Here is a 15,600-nt window from a genome sequence, read left to right as displayed (position 1 = left end):
TAATAGTAAAAGTTCATATTTCTATAGCATAGACTAGAGTAAGGATTTCCTCAAAACAATACCATTAGATAAGAAATACAAGCATTATTGACTTTGAATTCAGATAAAGACATTGAGGCTCACAGTAGTTAAATAAATTCACTTAAGATACCCAAGGTCGCACTACTTATAATAATAAAAACTGGCATATATATAAAACTCTTTAAAATTTTCAAAGATTTTAAAAACTGCAAATTATCAGCAGCTTTTTGAAAGATTGTGGTCAGTGGCAAAAAATAAGAGATGCACATTAAAATAACTCAGTTTTCCCATCATACCCATCAAATTAACAAAGATAACAAAACACAGAAATAGCATAGTTGGAGAGGCCATATATTAACATTAATACTGTGGTTAGTGGAACTATGAGTTTGTCCAACCCTTCTGAAAGACAATTTGGAATTGACTAAAAAGGCAATTATATAGTACAGTGGATAAAATGCTAGACCTAGAATCAGGTAGTCCTGAGTTCAAATTCAGCCTTGGACATTTAATATGTTGTGATCCTGGGTAAGGCTCTTGGTTTCTGTCTGCCTACTTTCCTTACCTGTAAAATGAAGATAAAAATAGTACCTTCTTCCTAGGGTTTTTGGAAGAATAAAATGAAATAATATTCATAAAGTTCTTTGCAAAACTTAAAGCAACACATAAATAAGCACTATCATTATTTAAAATTCATCACTAAACAGAAAATATCTTGTCATCCTACTTTGTTGTTGTTGTTCAGTGGTTTTCAGTTTTAGCTGACTCTTTGGATCCCTTCTGGGATTTTCTTAGCAGAAATACTGGAGTGAATTGCCATTTCCTTCTCCAGTTCAATTTTCAAATAAGAAAAAAATGAGGCAAACAAGGTTAGGTGATTTGTCCAGGATCACACAGCTAGTAACTGTCTGAAGTTAGATTTGAACTTGAGAAGATGAAACTTTCTGACTCCAGGCCAAGCAAACTAGGTATGCATCCTGTAGAGGTCAATGGCAGTGAAAGGTACCATAGATGCAAAAATATTTAGAGTGACACTTTCATATAGCAAAGAATTGAAACAAAGTGGGTGACCATTTGTGGAGGGATGGTATATATGGTACATGGAATATTATTACACCGTAAGAAATTACAAATATGAATAATTTAGAGAATCTTGGGAAAGCTTAAATGAACTGATACAGAACAAAGTCAGCAGAAGCAAGAGAATAATTTACAAGATGACCACTATAATTAAAGGAAAGCAACAAGGAAGACTCTAGAATTCTGATCATTTCAGTAACCAATCACAATTTTTGAAAATTGATGTTGAAGCATGCCTTTTAACTCCTGAGGAAGAGTTGGCAGACTAACAACAGAGAATAAGATATACATTTTCAGTCAGAACAAATGTGTTATTTTGTCTTTATTTATTTATTGCGAAACTCTGGGACAAGGGAGTCAGTGAAATGTGACATTAAGAAGAGGGAGGAGAATTTAACTTCTTATGAAAAAAAAAGTTTACAAAGGGTTCTACGTACATTCTCCTCTAAACTTCGCAGTTAGGAGATTGTAAAGTCCTTTCAAAGGTAGAAAGTATAGGTATTACTAACCCTTTTTTTTTAAAGATAAGGAAACTGAGACTCAGAGAAGTTAAGTAGAATGTTCACAGTCACTAAAGAAGTTCTATCAGAGGGTAGAATTCTCTCTCCAAAGACCCTGGGTCACATTACCTCCAAGTTTCAAACTTCAAATAAAAAATTCTAGTCTTCTAATTCACCATCCATACCTTATCCAATGATGCAATGAGGAACCTCCCTAGACATGGTCCAGAACAGCCTGAGCTCTAGCCCAGAGTGGAAATCCTTTAGTTATTTTTGAATTTATCTTTACATTTCCAAAAGAACTAGTTTCCCTTTCTCGTGTGTAGAAATAGTCAACATCTGAGCAATTGCTTCAGCTCCCCATGTCTCATTGTCCTCATTAATAAAATGAGAGGAAGGGTTCAACCAGATCAGAGGTTCTTAATCTGAGGTTTACAGTCTCAAACCCCCAAGGGGACTGTGAACAGATTTCAACATATCCATGAACTTGAATGGAGGAAGAAAATGCTTCTCACTGAAATGTATCATTTTCTCCAATTATGAATTAAAAAAAACATTATTCTGAGCAGGAGTCCATAGATTGCCCAATGAATCTATGACACAGAGAAGGTTAAGAATCCCTGGGATTATGTGATTTCTAAGGTCTCTCCTAAATCTATTGAATATTCTACGAGCCTGGTTTAAAGACAGACATGCCTGAAAACAAGAAAATGGGCCCCTAGGGGACCTTTGCATTCCCAAAAAACTATGGCTAGTTGGGCTAAGCTCTTGAGGACAAAATTCTTGACTTCTCTGAACTTAAAGAGTCTATGAAAAATTGAGACAATAAAGAGATTTATCTCAGAAAAATATTTTTAGTTTTTCAAAGGAATAAAATTGTTTAAAGAGAGTCAACTTTCAAAATGCTGCACCGATAAGCATATTATGGAAAGAAACATTCTATGAGGCACAGCTCTGGCACAGCTTTAAACAGAATGTGAATTGTGGGCTGTTGGAATACTGTCTGGGCTGAACTGGGATAAAATTATGTAATAAGAAAAATGTGCCTTGGATGCCATAGATTTCCCATTTCTGGGCCTCCTTTACTAGTCTTTTGGAAGCTCCCCTTTCCATGGATCCAGGCACCCAAGTGACTTTATGCTTCTACTCAATGGCCACTCTCTACCTCCTTCCCTCCCCTGGCCATTTCCTTTCCCCACCAGCTTACCAGGACCATAAGACCAACAGATTTCGATGCAGAAAAGCTTACAAGCTCTCCCTTGTTTTACTAAGTAAAACTTAGTAAAGTATTCAGTTTACTAAGTAAACAGAGGGAGGCCCATTCATATGGAATGACTTGTCCTAAGTCATACATCTATAGCCTTTGAATTGTTTAATCAGTAGGACAGATGAAATTTTTTTATGAGCAGTGTAAATAATGGCTGATACTGGTATTCAATTAATTCATTAATAAATATTTATTAAGCACCTTCCTTATACCAGTGACTGTACTACAGTACTACAAGTCTCCACGTTCAGGAAAATTGCCTTCTATCAGATAAAAATTGACCAGGGTTAGAAGCAAGGTTCAGGCAAAGAAGCTGACTCCCCTTCTCTTCTACTCCCCTACAAGGCAGGGAATCTTTAAAGGGCCTCACCCTATGTCCCCCGTGGCCTGTTCCAACAAGCCAGCTGTGCTTATAACTCTAACCTTCAAGTTAATGTTTCAGCCATAACATTTGTTTTAGGATATTTGCAAACTGGCCCCCTCACCCCAACTCCCCAAACCCAGGTCCTGTTTTTGTTAAAGCAAATATTTGCAATGCTTTAACACCCATAAATTAAGTTGATGTTTAAAGGAACTTGGAAGTTCCGATCCTTTGTCCAAACTCAAGATTGGAGAGGTCAGAATACTTTTTTTTAAAATCAGGATCCCTCATTTCTCACTTCCTCCCCCTAGACACAGTCTGGAAATGGATGTAACTACATTAACTTCTCTCTGTTTTCTCTTAAAAATAATGACAATTTCTCATCAAGTTTCCCCTATACAAATACAGGCAATTTGGAGGACACAAAGAGTCTCTCTGAGACTCCGTGTGATCAAATCATGGAGTTCCTTGAAAGCCAGGTAGACCACCTCACTTGTTGGTTTGAGTCAACATATTGGACATCCTGCTAGCCTTATAGATCCAAATCACTGTTGTTTCCTTAAACTAAAATAAAGATCGCAGAAATATATAGAAAAAAGCATTGGACCAACAGTGATGAGATGTAAATTTTGGTTTTACTTTTGCCTCTAACTAGTTGTATGATCATTGTCAAGACACTGATCTTTGATACTGAAATGAGCTGAACCAAGAGAACATTGTACACATTGTGAGATGATTGACTATGATGAATGACAATCCTGAGAGACCTGTTGAAGAAAATGCCATCCACATGCAGAGGAAAAAAAAAGCTGTGGATTCTGAATGCAGAGCAAAGCATAGTATGTTCACTTTTTTAAAAACTTCTCTTTTGGTTTTCCTTTCTTTACCATAGTTTCCCCCCCCCCCCAGTTCTAATTCTGCTTTCACAATATGACTAATATGGAAATACGTTAAGCAAGTTTGAACATGTACAACTTTTACCAGATTGGGGGAGGGGAGGGAGGGTGGTAGAAAAATGCGAAACTCATAAACTTGCAAATAGGTGAATGCTGAAAACTACCTCTGCATGGAATTGGAAAAACTAAATAAAAATTTCAGTTAAAAGACATTGCTCTTCTGGGATTAAGAAAGTAAATAGATCTTCTTATAATTAAGAGATCTGTTAGAAGATTGGGGTGCTAGATCTGTAGGCTGAAAGAAATTGAAATTCTGACTCAGACAATTACCAGCTCTGTAGCACTTGTCAAATAATTTAATCTCCTTGGGCCTCATTTGACTCATCTGTAAAATGACAGGGTTGAATTCATTAATTTCCAGAACCACTAGAACTCTAAATCTAATTCTATGAGTCCACTCCTAAAGAGGAGAGAAAACACTTCCAATGACCTAGTTTCCAAGCCAGTTGGCTGAAGTGAGTCACTATATAATGGAACCTTGCCATAATGTTCTTTATGGAGCAGGATTTGGTCTGAGACCAGTCCATCTTGGATTCTATTCAAGGAAGTTTAGCTGCTGAATTACTGGAAGAAACCCATAAAAGGGTAATTGACTCTAAAGAAGACCCATGGCCCAAGCCATTCTAGGATAGGATTAGATAAGGCTTCAGTGCCTTTTTGCTTTTTATTCTCAGGCATCAGTCCCAGGGATCACAGGACCATGAGTTTAGGATCTTAGAAGGGATTCTAGATGCAGGAGTTCACAACCTAGGGTCCAAGAAACTTTTTTTTTTGTTTTTTGTCAAGAAACTTTTAAAAAATGTTGATAACTATATTTCTTTTGTCCTGTTTTTATTTTTTAATATTTTATTTTTTCCCAATTATGTGTAAAACAACTTTATTTTTTTTAATTTTGAATTCTAAATTCTCTTCCTCCCTCCCTTGCCCCAATTAAGAAGACAAGCCATTTAATTTAGGTTATGCATGCACAGTCCTGCAAAACATATTTTCCTATTAGTAATGTAAAATAAAGCATAGGCCAAAAACCAAACCAAAAAAATGCAATAAAGTTTTAAAAGCATGTTTTGATCTTGATTAAGACTCCATCAGTTCTTTCTCTAGAAGTAGATAATAATTGTCATGGTAAGTCCTTCAGATTTGTCTAGGACCATTGTATTGCTAAGAACAGCTAAACCATTCAGAGTTGATCATGGTATAGTTTTATTGATGGTTGGTTGTTGTCCCCTATTCTCGAAGTGGACCAAAATGACATCACTATGTTAAAGTCAAGTTACAGTGTATCCGATTAGAATAATGTAAATTCAGAATACTCTACCACAAGTTCGGCACAAATAGACCATGTGAATATTTAGGGTAGGTTCTCTAAATTTGTCCATCTCTCATTTCTTTTGAACAATTTCAATTCTGCTTTACTTACAGAGTCCATCACCTTCTCTGATGAGGGTATGATATGCTGGGCAGTCCCATGCCAGTGCCTCCCATGCGACTCAATCAATTCCCGAGTTCTTAAGAGAGATCATGAGAGTGTCTTTGTATCACTTTTTCTGTCCACCATCTAAGCGTTTGCCCTGTGAGTTCTCCATAAAATGGTCTTTTTGGCAAGTCTACATTTGGCATTCGAACAGTGTGGTCAGCCCATCTTACTGTAGTAGAGTTTGAATTCTTGGCAGTCCAAGAAAGGATCTCAGTCTGGTATCTTATCCTGCCATGTGATTTTCAGAATTTTCTTTCATCTGGCTTCTTTTTTAATGACCTGTGTTTTATTTTATGCATTTAAAAACTGTTCTGAGGAGTCCATAGGCTTCACCAGAACTCTACCAGAAGAACTCAAGACAAAAAACAGCTCTGTACTGGGTTCAGAGAAGTGACCACTTCAGAGGTTCTCCCTATGTTAGAATATGACGCATTAAGATACCACAGGATCCCAGGTTTAGAATTGGAAAATACAGAGGTTATTGAGTCTGCCTCTACCTTCTGTTTTATAGTTGAGGAAACTGAGGTCCATACATGACTTTCCCCAGGTCACTCAGGAAGCAAGAGGCAAAGGGAGAAGAAATGACAGAGCTCCAAAGAATTACTTAAGTATAATTTCAAGAAGGTGTTCAAGGGACGGCTAGGTGTCCCAGTGGATAGTGTTCAGGAGGACCTGAGTTCAAATCCAGCCTCAGATACTACCTAACTACTTGACTCTGGCAAGTAAGTTAATCTCTCCCTGCCTCAGTTTCTACCATCAACAGAATGAGGATGATAATAATAATAATAACACCTTTCACCCAGGGTTGTTGTGAGAATCAAAAGAGTTTTACAAAAAAAATTGTAAAGTGTTTTGCAAAACTTAAAGCATCATGTAAATGCTAACTATTGTCATATTCCTCATTGTTTCTAGGAAAGAAAATACAATTTCTTTTGTTTCTCTTTGAAAGCATTCACATCCTTAATTCCCCCTAACTTTCTATGCTCATTATACATTATTTCCTCTCTGGTAACCATCTTTGAAGTCAAACAAGACTATTTATTGGGTCCCAAATTCCATAGTCCACCTCCTCACTCCATATCTTTGCCCAGATCTTTCGACCCCCCCCATCTCCTTAATGCTGGATGCATTCCCTACTTTCCTCACCTCTATTTATTAGTATCTTTAGCTTCCTTTAAAAATCAATTAGTTCCAGACAATATAAAATACCTGGGAGTCTACCTATCAAGGCAGACTCAGAAACTTCTTGAAAACTATTACAAAACACTTCTCACACAAATAAAACCAGACTTAAATAACTGAGCAAATATCAACTGCTCATGGATAGGCTGAGCAAATATAATAAAAATGACAATTCTACCAAAATTAAACTACTTGTTTAGTGCCCTACCAATCAAAATTCCAAAAAATTATTTTAATGAGTTAGAAAAAATTGTAAGTAAATTCATATGGAGAAATAAAAAGTTGAGAATCTCCAAGGATTTAATTTAAAAAGTACAAAAGAGGGTGGCTTAGCCCTACCAGATCTAAAATTATATTATAAAGCAGCAGTCATCAAAACTGTCTAGTATTGGCTAAGAAATAGAGTGGTGGATCAGTGGAATAGGGTGCAATAGCAGGAAATGATTATAGTAATCTGCTGTTTGATAAACCCAAAGAGTCCAACTATTGGTTTAAAAACTCTCTCAGATAAAAACTGTTGGGAAAATTGGAAGCTAATATGGAAGAAATTTGGATTAGCTCAACACCTCACACCCTATACCAAAATAAGATCAAAATGGATACAGGATTTTGACTAAAAAACAATATTATAAGCAAACCAGAAGATCAAGGAGTAGTTTTCCTGCCAGATCTATGGAAAGGGAAGTAGTTTATGACCAAGGAAGAGATGGAGAAGATCATTAAAAATAAACTAGATAATTTTGATTACATTAAATTAAAAAGCTTTTGCACAGACAAAACCACTGTAACCAAGATCAAAAGAAATGTAGTAATTTGGGAAACAATTTTTGCAACTAGTATTTCTGACAAAGCATTCATCTCTAAAATACACAGAGAACTGAGTCAAATTTTTTTTTAAAAAAGACAAGTCATTCCCAATCGACAAATGGTCAAAGGATATGCAAAGGCAACTTATATATGAGGACATCAAAGCAATCCATAGTTATATGAAAATTGCTCTAACTCATTAATTATTAGAGAAATGCAAATTAAAACATCTCTGAGGTACCACCTCACACCTCTCAGATTGGCCAATATGACCAGAAAGGATAATGATCAATGTGGGAAGGGATGTGGGAAATCTGGGACACTAATACATTGTTGATGGAGCTGTGAATTCATCTAACCTTTCTGAGAGTAATTTGGAATTATGCCCAAAAGGCAACAAAAATGTGCATACCCTTTGATCTAGCAATACCACTACTGGGTCTATACCCTGAAGAGATTATGAAAAAGGGTAAAAGCATCACCTGTACAAAAATGTTCATAGCAGCTCTGTTTGTGGTGGCAAAGAAATGGAAACTGAGGGAATGTCCTTCAATTGGGGAATGGCTTAGCAAACTGTGGTATATGTATGTGATGGAACATTATTGTTCTATTAGAAACCAGGAGGGATGGGAATTCAGGGAAGCCTGGAGGGATTTGTATAAACTGATGCTGAGTGAGATGAGCAGAACCAAAAAAAACATTGTACACCCTAACAGCAATATGGGGGTGATGATCAAACTTAATGGACTTGCTCATACCAACAGGGCAATAATCAGGCACAATCTTAGGATATCTGCAATGGAGAATGCCATCTGTATCCTGAGAAAGAATTTGTGGAGTTTGAACAAAGACCAAAGACTATTAACCATTGATTTTAAAAAATGTCATCTTATTATGTAATTCTGCTGTATCACATACTATATGTTTCTTCCTTAAGGATATGATTTCTCGGAGTGGCTAGGTGGCACAGTGGATAAAGCACCGGCCCTGGAGTCAGGAGTACCTGGGTTCAAATCTGGTCCCAGACATTTAATAATTACCTAGCTGTGTGGCCTTGGGCAAGTCACTTAACCTTATTTGCCTTGCAAAAACCTTAAAAAAAAAAGAAAAAGGATATGATTTCTCTCTCATCACATTCAACTTAGATCAATCCATACTATGAGAATAATATAAAGACTAGCAAAGTGCCTTCTGTGGGGGTGGGGGGGAGGGAAGCAAGATTGGAAGAAAAATTATAAAACTCAAAATAAACAAAAGCTTTCTAAAATTAAAAAAATAAATTAGTTCTATATTAGATTGCTTTCTGTTGGGGGAGAGGGGAGGAAAGGAGGGAGAAAAACGGATAACTTAAAACTGCAAAAAAGTGGTCATTGATAACTACCATTGCATGTTGTTGGAAAAATAAATAAAATATTTAATTTTTTAAAAAGAATCAATTAGCTCAGATTTGGAACTATGCCCAAAGAGCTATAAATTTGTGCAAACCCTTTGATGCTGCAATACCACAGCTAGGCTGTATCCCAAAGAAATCATAAAAAAGGGAAAAGGTGTCATATATATAAAAACATTTATAGTGGTGACAAACAATGGGAAATTGAGGGGATGTCCCTCAAATGAGGAATAGTTGAACAAACTGTAGTATATGTATGTAATAGAATACTATTCTATAAGAAATGGTGAGCAAGCTGATTTCAAAAAACCTGGAAAGACAACATCAACTGATGCTGAGTGAAGTGAGCAGAACCAGGAGAACATTATACAGATTAACAGAAACATTATGTGATCAATTATGATAGATTTAGCTCTTCTCAGCAATGCAGTGATCAAAGTTAATTCTAAAAGACTTGCAATAGAAAATGTCATCCATAGCCAGAGAATTATGTAGTCTGAATGTAGGTCAAAGCATCCTCTTTTTTACTTGTTTTTTTCCCTTTCCTGTGGTTTTCTCCTTTGTTCTGATTCTTCCTTCACAACATGACTAATATGGAGATTTGTTTAACATGATTATTCATTGGTAACTTATATCAAATTGTTGATCTGGAAGAGGAGGGAGGGAAGGGAAAGAGGGAGAAAAATTTGGAGCTCAAAATTTTACAAAAATGAATATTGAAAACTATCTTTACATGTAATTGGGGTGATGAAATATTATTGATTTTTTAAAAGGTTAAATTAGCTCATATCTTACCTCCTACAGGAAACCCTGACAGACTAAAAGTGTTTACTCTCTCCTCAAATTTGATTTTATTTACTTATCTATTTTAATGATATATCATCCTACCTCAATGTAAACTCCTTAAAGACAAAGATAGATTTTTTTTGTATCCCCAGAGTTTGATACAATACATTCTGCATATAGTCAGTTGAATTATTGTATTTTTAATCTAATTTCCTCCTGGGCCTACTAGTTCTCATGGAATCAGGGAGAGAATCCATCTTCTCCTAGTGAGAGGAGAATTTTATAAAGTTTCATCTCTGGCTACATTTTGGTCCTTCTGGGAAACCACTCAAAACCAAAGATTGCTTTAATGCAAGCTTTAACATCTGTAAACACTAATAATAGTTCCAAAGACTGGGTCCCTTACTTTCCGCAATGGTAGCATTCACAGATTTTCTCTTTTAGTAACCAAATTGTTATGTCTGAAACCTGGTTGATTTTTCCAGACAGCCTACAGAGCTCCTTTCACTGTGGGTGACACCACAGCCCTGTCAGGAGACAGTCAAGTAAATAGTGCAGATTATCTTTGAACTTGAAAGTCAAGGACAGAGCTCCAGACAAGATATGTTGTGTCTGAGTAAGGGACAGAATGAGTTGTCATAGGAGCATTTCTTGGTTCAATTTTCTCCCTTCCCTAAGTGGCCCAGGATCCTTGGGTTCACTTAGCACAGGAGAAATTGATGGAAGGAATCACATTTTCCATAGCTTCAGCTTTTCAGTTGCTGAGTGGCAAGGCTGCGGAATACTCCAGATTTGAGAGTAGAGCTGCCCTTAGCCTAGAAATATAGAATCAAAGAATCAGAGAGCCAGAAGGGAATTTAGAGATCACTTCATCTAACTCCCATATTCATTTTGCAGGTAGAGAAACTGAGGCACCAATAAAGTCAATTCAACCAGCATTCCTCCCCTCACTGAAATTCTGATTCCTCTCAAAATCTGTGCATGAGTCTGTGACCTTTCTTCCCACAGAAAATGTATGTATTTGTGGGAGTGAACCTAAAGCAAGCACCTACCCTGTACTAGTTCCTGTGCTAAGTTAAGCCTTAGGGGGATACAAAAAGAGATAGAACAGACTCTGCCCTCAAGGAGCTTACAATCTTAAGAGGAATATTTTGAAATTATGTTCTTATTTAGTAAATATCTTTGCTTTCAGCTAATTGTCTACAAATTGGTTGTTAAAACTCATAGTTTTAGAAGAGTGTCTTGAACACCTGAGAGTAGCAGCTGCTCTTTAGAGGACTCAGCTCATAAGTGTGAGTGCCAAGCTGAGGAAGTATAATCCCAAAATTGGGAGAAATGAATGCGTGGCATTAAAGGTAGACACTGACTGGGCTTACAAAAGTAGTGTGTTGGGCTTAGGCATTAGGAGATCTGGCTTTGGATTCCACTTCAGAATTATTATTATTTCTGTTATTATTTATCATTATTATTTACTAGCAGCAGCAGCATCATTATTATTATCTGTGTGATTATAAGCAAATCACTTAACAAAACTCAATTTCTTAACCTGCAAAATAGGGATAATAATGCTTTAGAACCTGATCATTAAGATCCTATTTTTTAAAAAAGGATAAGATAATATTACCTCACAGGGATGTCATGAAGAAAGTGCTTTGTGATTTTTAGAGCTGTTCTAAAAATGAGTTTGTTATCCTTGTTCAGTCACAGATTCTAATAGATGGCCTCTCAACATCCCTCCCCATTCTTACTTTGTGGGAGGCAGAAAAGCCACCTAAGAGCCCAGGTCCACTTAACAGGGAAAGTGAAGGGGAAGAAATGGTACTCAGATTTGGCTCCAGAAGACTCAAGGGACACTGTGACCATTCCATAATTTTTTCCAGGGTTGGCCCAGGTTAGGAGCTTATTTCTTTGAGAATCTGCTGCTTGTGAAATCTGGCCAGTCTGAAAACCTCTGGGTCTCATAGAGCTGATGATGTTTGCAGTCCCTCTGGTCTTTGTGAGAAAAGGATTCTTCCTCCTCAGAGAGCAACTACACTGAGGACAAAGGCAAGAACAAGCTCCTTAGAACTCTTAATTAAGAGGCGGAGGTGTCACCTGGCTAATCGCCAGGACCTTTGGGAGAGTCCCTCCCCATTGTGATTTTTGCAAAAGGATGAACTAAAAGCTCATCTTCTTGGTATTTTCATAAAGTAGCCCTGAGGTCTCTGGCTTTATTTCCTAGCTTATTATGCCTTCTTTATTTTTATTCCTGGACCTGGAGCCAGGAAGACCTGAATTCAAATCCAGCTTCCAGACACTTGCTGTCTGTGTCACTGTGGGCAAGTCACTCTATGTCTACCTCAGTTTCCCTAAATGCAAAATAGGAATGATAAGCTGTTGTGAGATCTATTAAGATAATATTGGTAAAAGGCTTAGCAACCTTAAAGTACTATCTAAATTATTGAAACTATTGTTATTTATCTAAGGTTTTGTGTTATCCTGCTATTTTGAATCCAACCCAAAATACCTATTCCTTTTTCTGTGTCACTTCTTGTACCACTTCAGAAAGGGCTCAACTGTTTCCAAGACTGGAGTATAACTCTTCTAACTCTAGAACCTAGGAGAGTTTCAGTCCAAGTACTCTGGGAAATCGTAATGAGGAAGACTACACTTTTAGTCGAGAGGTGGGGGTGGGAGGGAAAGGGGAATCCAGGGATGTGAAGGAGGTCCCTTAGGTAAGCTTTGAAGGAAGACTTCCACAAAGACAGGAGAGGTGGGTATATTGAATTCAGGTGACAGCAATCCAATTTGGCTAGTGCAAAGTGCATTTGAAGTGAGAATGATTTTATGTAGCTATATTCAGGTGCTTAGAATATCTGTTGTTGTTGAGTGGTCTCCTACTCTTTGTTATTCCTCTTGGGGTGTATTGAATAAGACTCTGATGTGGCTTGACATTTCCTTCTCCAGATCATTTTACAGAGAAGGAAACTGAGACAAAGTTAAGTGATTTGTCCAGGGTCACACAGTTAGTAGAAGACAGATGGATTTGAACTCATGTAGATGAATCTTCTCCCCAGGTCTGCCACACTATTCATTGCACCACCTAGTCATTCAGAACATCTATAGGCCCCTTGTGTATACAAAACTATTACTGATGAATCTTTTTTCTCTGGATATCCCAAGCAACCAGAGTTAATCACATGACTTCTTAGCAATTAAAAAAGAGAATTCTTACTTAAAATGGAATACAAGATAAGTCGTAAGAAAGTAAAAGAGATAGCAAGTACAAAGGCATTGAAGTAGAGAGAAAAGACCTTGAGACTGGCTATTCAAATCCCAGATTTTTTGTGATCTTGGATAGGTCATTCTACCTTTAGGGGGATCTGTTTACTTTTCCTTAAAAATAAAGAGGTTCCCATTCTAAATCTATGATCCACTCCCATTCATTTTCCAAGATTACCTTCTCCCAGATCTCCAGGAACAGAGAAAGGTGAGTGAATTCATAGTTTCATGGATTTTGAGCTAGAAAAGACATCAAAAAAAAAAAAAAGACCTTGGATCTTGTTAGTCCTAGTGGTCCAAACTCAGAAACAGGGACCGCTAAACTTTAAGTTAAGATCTCCAAGGGTCACATATTGACTTAGAAAAACTACATATCAATATTATAGGTGTTTTATTGTATTTTTATTTCATTTTGTTAAATATTTCCCAGTTATATTTTAATCTTGTTTCAGCAGCATTTGGGAATGTTGTGGGTCCTGTAAATCCTCAGTGGATTATTTGAGGACTCTAATTTAGTCCAACTTTCTTTTTTTTACAACTGAGTAAACTAGAAAAGATTCCTTAGGGGCATCACACCTCATCCTTTCGTTTAATGGGAAACAGGCCAAAATCATCACACAGGGATTGAATATCAGACCCGGGGTTTGAACTAGGCCCCCTAGGTCCTTCTAGGTTATGCTGCTCCTGCCCACCCACCCCGATATTTTATATACCTGAGCAGTTTTGCCACCTCCCAATTAATTCTTCTATATCCCAGCACAAAAAGGAAGATGCCTCAGTCACTCACTAGAGATAGTAGAGAACTTCTGGAATCTCTGGGACAACACCCACTGTTTCCACGGCTGCTCCATATGTCTGTTTTACTGAATAGCTGCCTGTTTGGGGCAGCCACCTGGTCATCCATGTGCCCCTCTCTTCAGATGCTGCCGCCCATTTGCTTCCCTTCCAAATTCTAACTTCCCCCTATGTCTCTGCTGCAGACTTCCCATGTCCTATCTCTAACTTCCAGCCTCTCACCGGACACAGAGTTTGTCCTTGTTGGTCTAGCACAAGCTCTGAGGCAGTCATCACAACTTCCACTTGGCTCCCACAGGGTCATAGCGGCTACAGCTAGTGGCTGCTCCTTCTACTCTGAAGCTCTTTGTAACCAGAAGGATGAGAATAGGGAAGAGATGTAGGCTAAAGCCAAGGCACCTTCCTTCCCCAACTAGATTCCCTCCCCAAGTATTTCCTTCTCAGGTGCAGCTCACTTCCCTCTCCAGAGTAAGATACTTGAAACTCAGATTCCAACTATTTCCTAATCTCATATAAACTCAAGTCCCCCTCACCAAGACAGATTTCCTATCATCTGAGGGACATGCTTTTCACACTAAGTGAACAACCAAGACCCAGTCTCACCTGATAAATGTACAGAATATGGTGTCTTATCACTTACCTTTGGTTGTTGTTACTGTTCATATGGTATCACAAGGGTGATGGATGAATTAGATTTAAGTGAGGCAGAGCTGGGCAAAGTCAACAGCCTCACTCTCTCCTCCAGAGTCATCAAAGTCCAGTAGAAAGACAAAAGTCAAGACAACTGGCTATGGTCCAGGATGCAGCAATGACCTTGGCCTTTCTAAATTAAGATCTTTCCCAGGATTCCATTTGTCTAGGTTGGGGTGTTTTGATTGATAGACTCAATTAAAAATCTCTATTCCCTTAGAAAAGTGAAAAGTCTTATTTTCCTATAATCAAAAAGGCTTCCCCACTTCTCAAAGGAAAGCTCGGGTACAAGAAAGAACACATATAAGTAAATATTCCTAGTACTTTTTGGCATTAGGGAAGTGCCTGGATAACCAAAATATCTCAAAATCTAAGCTGTGATCAACACTCTCACCATTATTATCCAAATCTAGTTATTAGGCATATACTGTTTATTAAACAAGGAAGAGCTTGGCACTCAACAAGCTCTATATCCCTAAGATTAAGATTTTTAGTCTGCCAAATGAGCATGCCAGATAGTCTGAAGCTTCATTATGACACAGAGATCACTTGGATTTTTTGAAAGTTGCCCCAGCAGAGCATGAAACTTTGGCAGATACTGCTGTGCTGGAAGGGCCTCAGGTATAGTGAGAACTGTAACTAGGGCAGGGTGATTCTGTTCAAGGACACTGAAATTTAAAAGAGTCACAAAAGCATTTAATACATGCACTCCGGCAGTGTAGAAGCCATTTTAACAAACAATCCTTCCACCCAGTCTACTGAATTTGACTTGTTTCTTTTATTTTGTTCACATCATGAATTTCAAAGTTGCTTTGAGGGCACAAGTAGCTGTTTGCTCTGTTTGATTCTTGCTGCTTCTCCTAATTGCCAATATGATCAGTGGCTGTGAGCATGAACCCAACGATAGATTATCTATTGTCCAAGAACCAACCCAGTTACAAAGAAGGAATCATTAACAGCAAGTCAGCCACTAGATGATGAATTCTTTGGCCACAGCAACTCATGAAACTGCTTATTAAGATCTGTATGT

At 37.6% G+C, this 15,600-nt stretch overlaps 1 long non-coding RNA gene across 9 annotated transcripts in view; it reads right to left on the bottom strand.

The window, feature by feature from the left end:
* LOC141504412 (uncharacterized) overlaps window positions 1-15,600 on the bottom strand; it is a 135,483-nt gene that overhangs the window by 58,375 nt on the left and 61,508 nt on the right. Inside the window, exon 2 of one of the 9 annotated variants that reach the window (XR_012473362.1) lies at window positions 5,603-5,690. The exons of the other annotated variants lie outside the window; for them this stretch is intronic. This is a non-coding gene — a long non-coding RNA (uncharacterized LOC141504412). The remainder of the gene's footprint in view (window positions 1-5,602; window positions 5,691-15,600) is intronic. 9 annotated transcript variants of the gene reach the window in all.

The sequence above is a fragment of the Macrotis lagotis genome, chromosome 1 (assembly GCF_037893015.1).
Source record: "Macrotis lagotis isolate mMagLag1 chromosome 1, bilby.v1.9.chrom.fasta, whole genome shotgun sequence".
NCBI lineage: Eukaryota > Metazoa > Chordata > Mammalia > Peramelemorphia > Peramelidae > Macrotis > Macrotis lagotis.
Note: the sequence above shows the minus strand (reverse complement) of the source record. Positions and strands in the feature narration are given on the sequence as shown.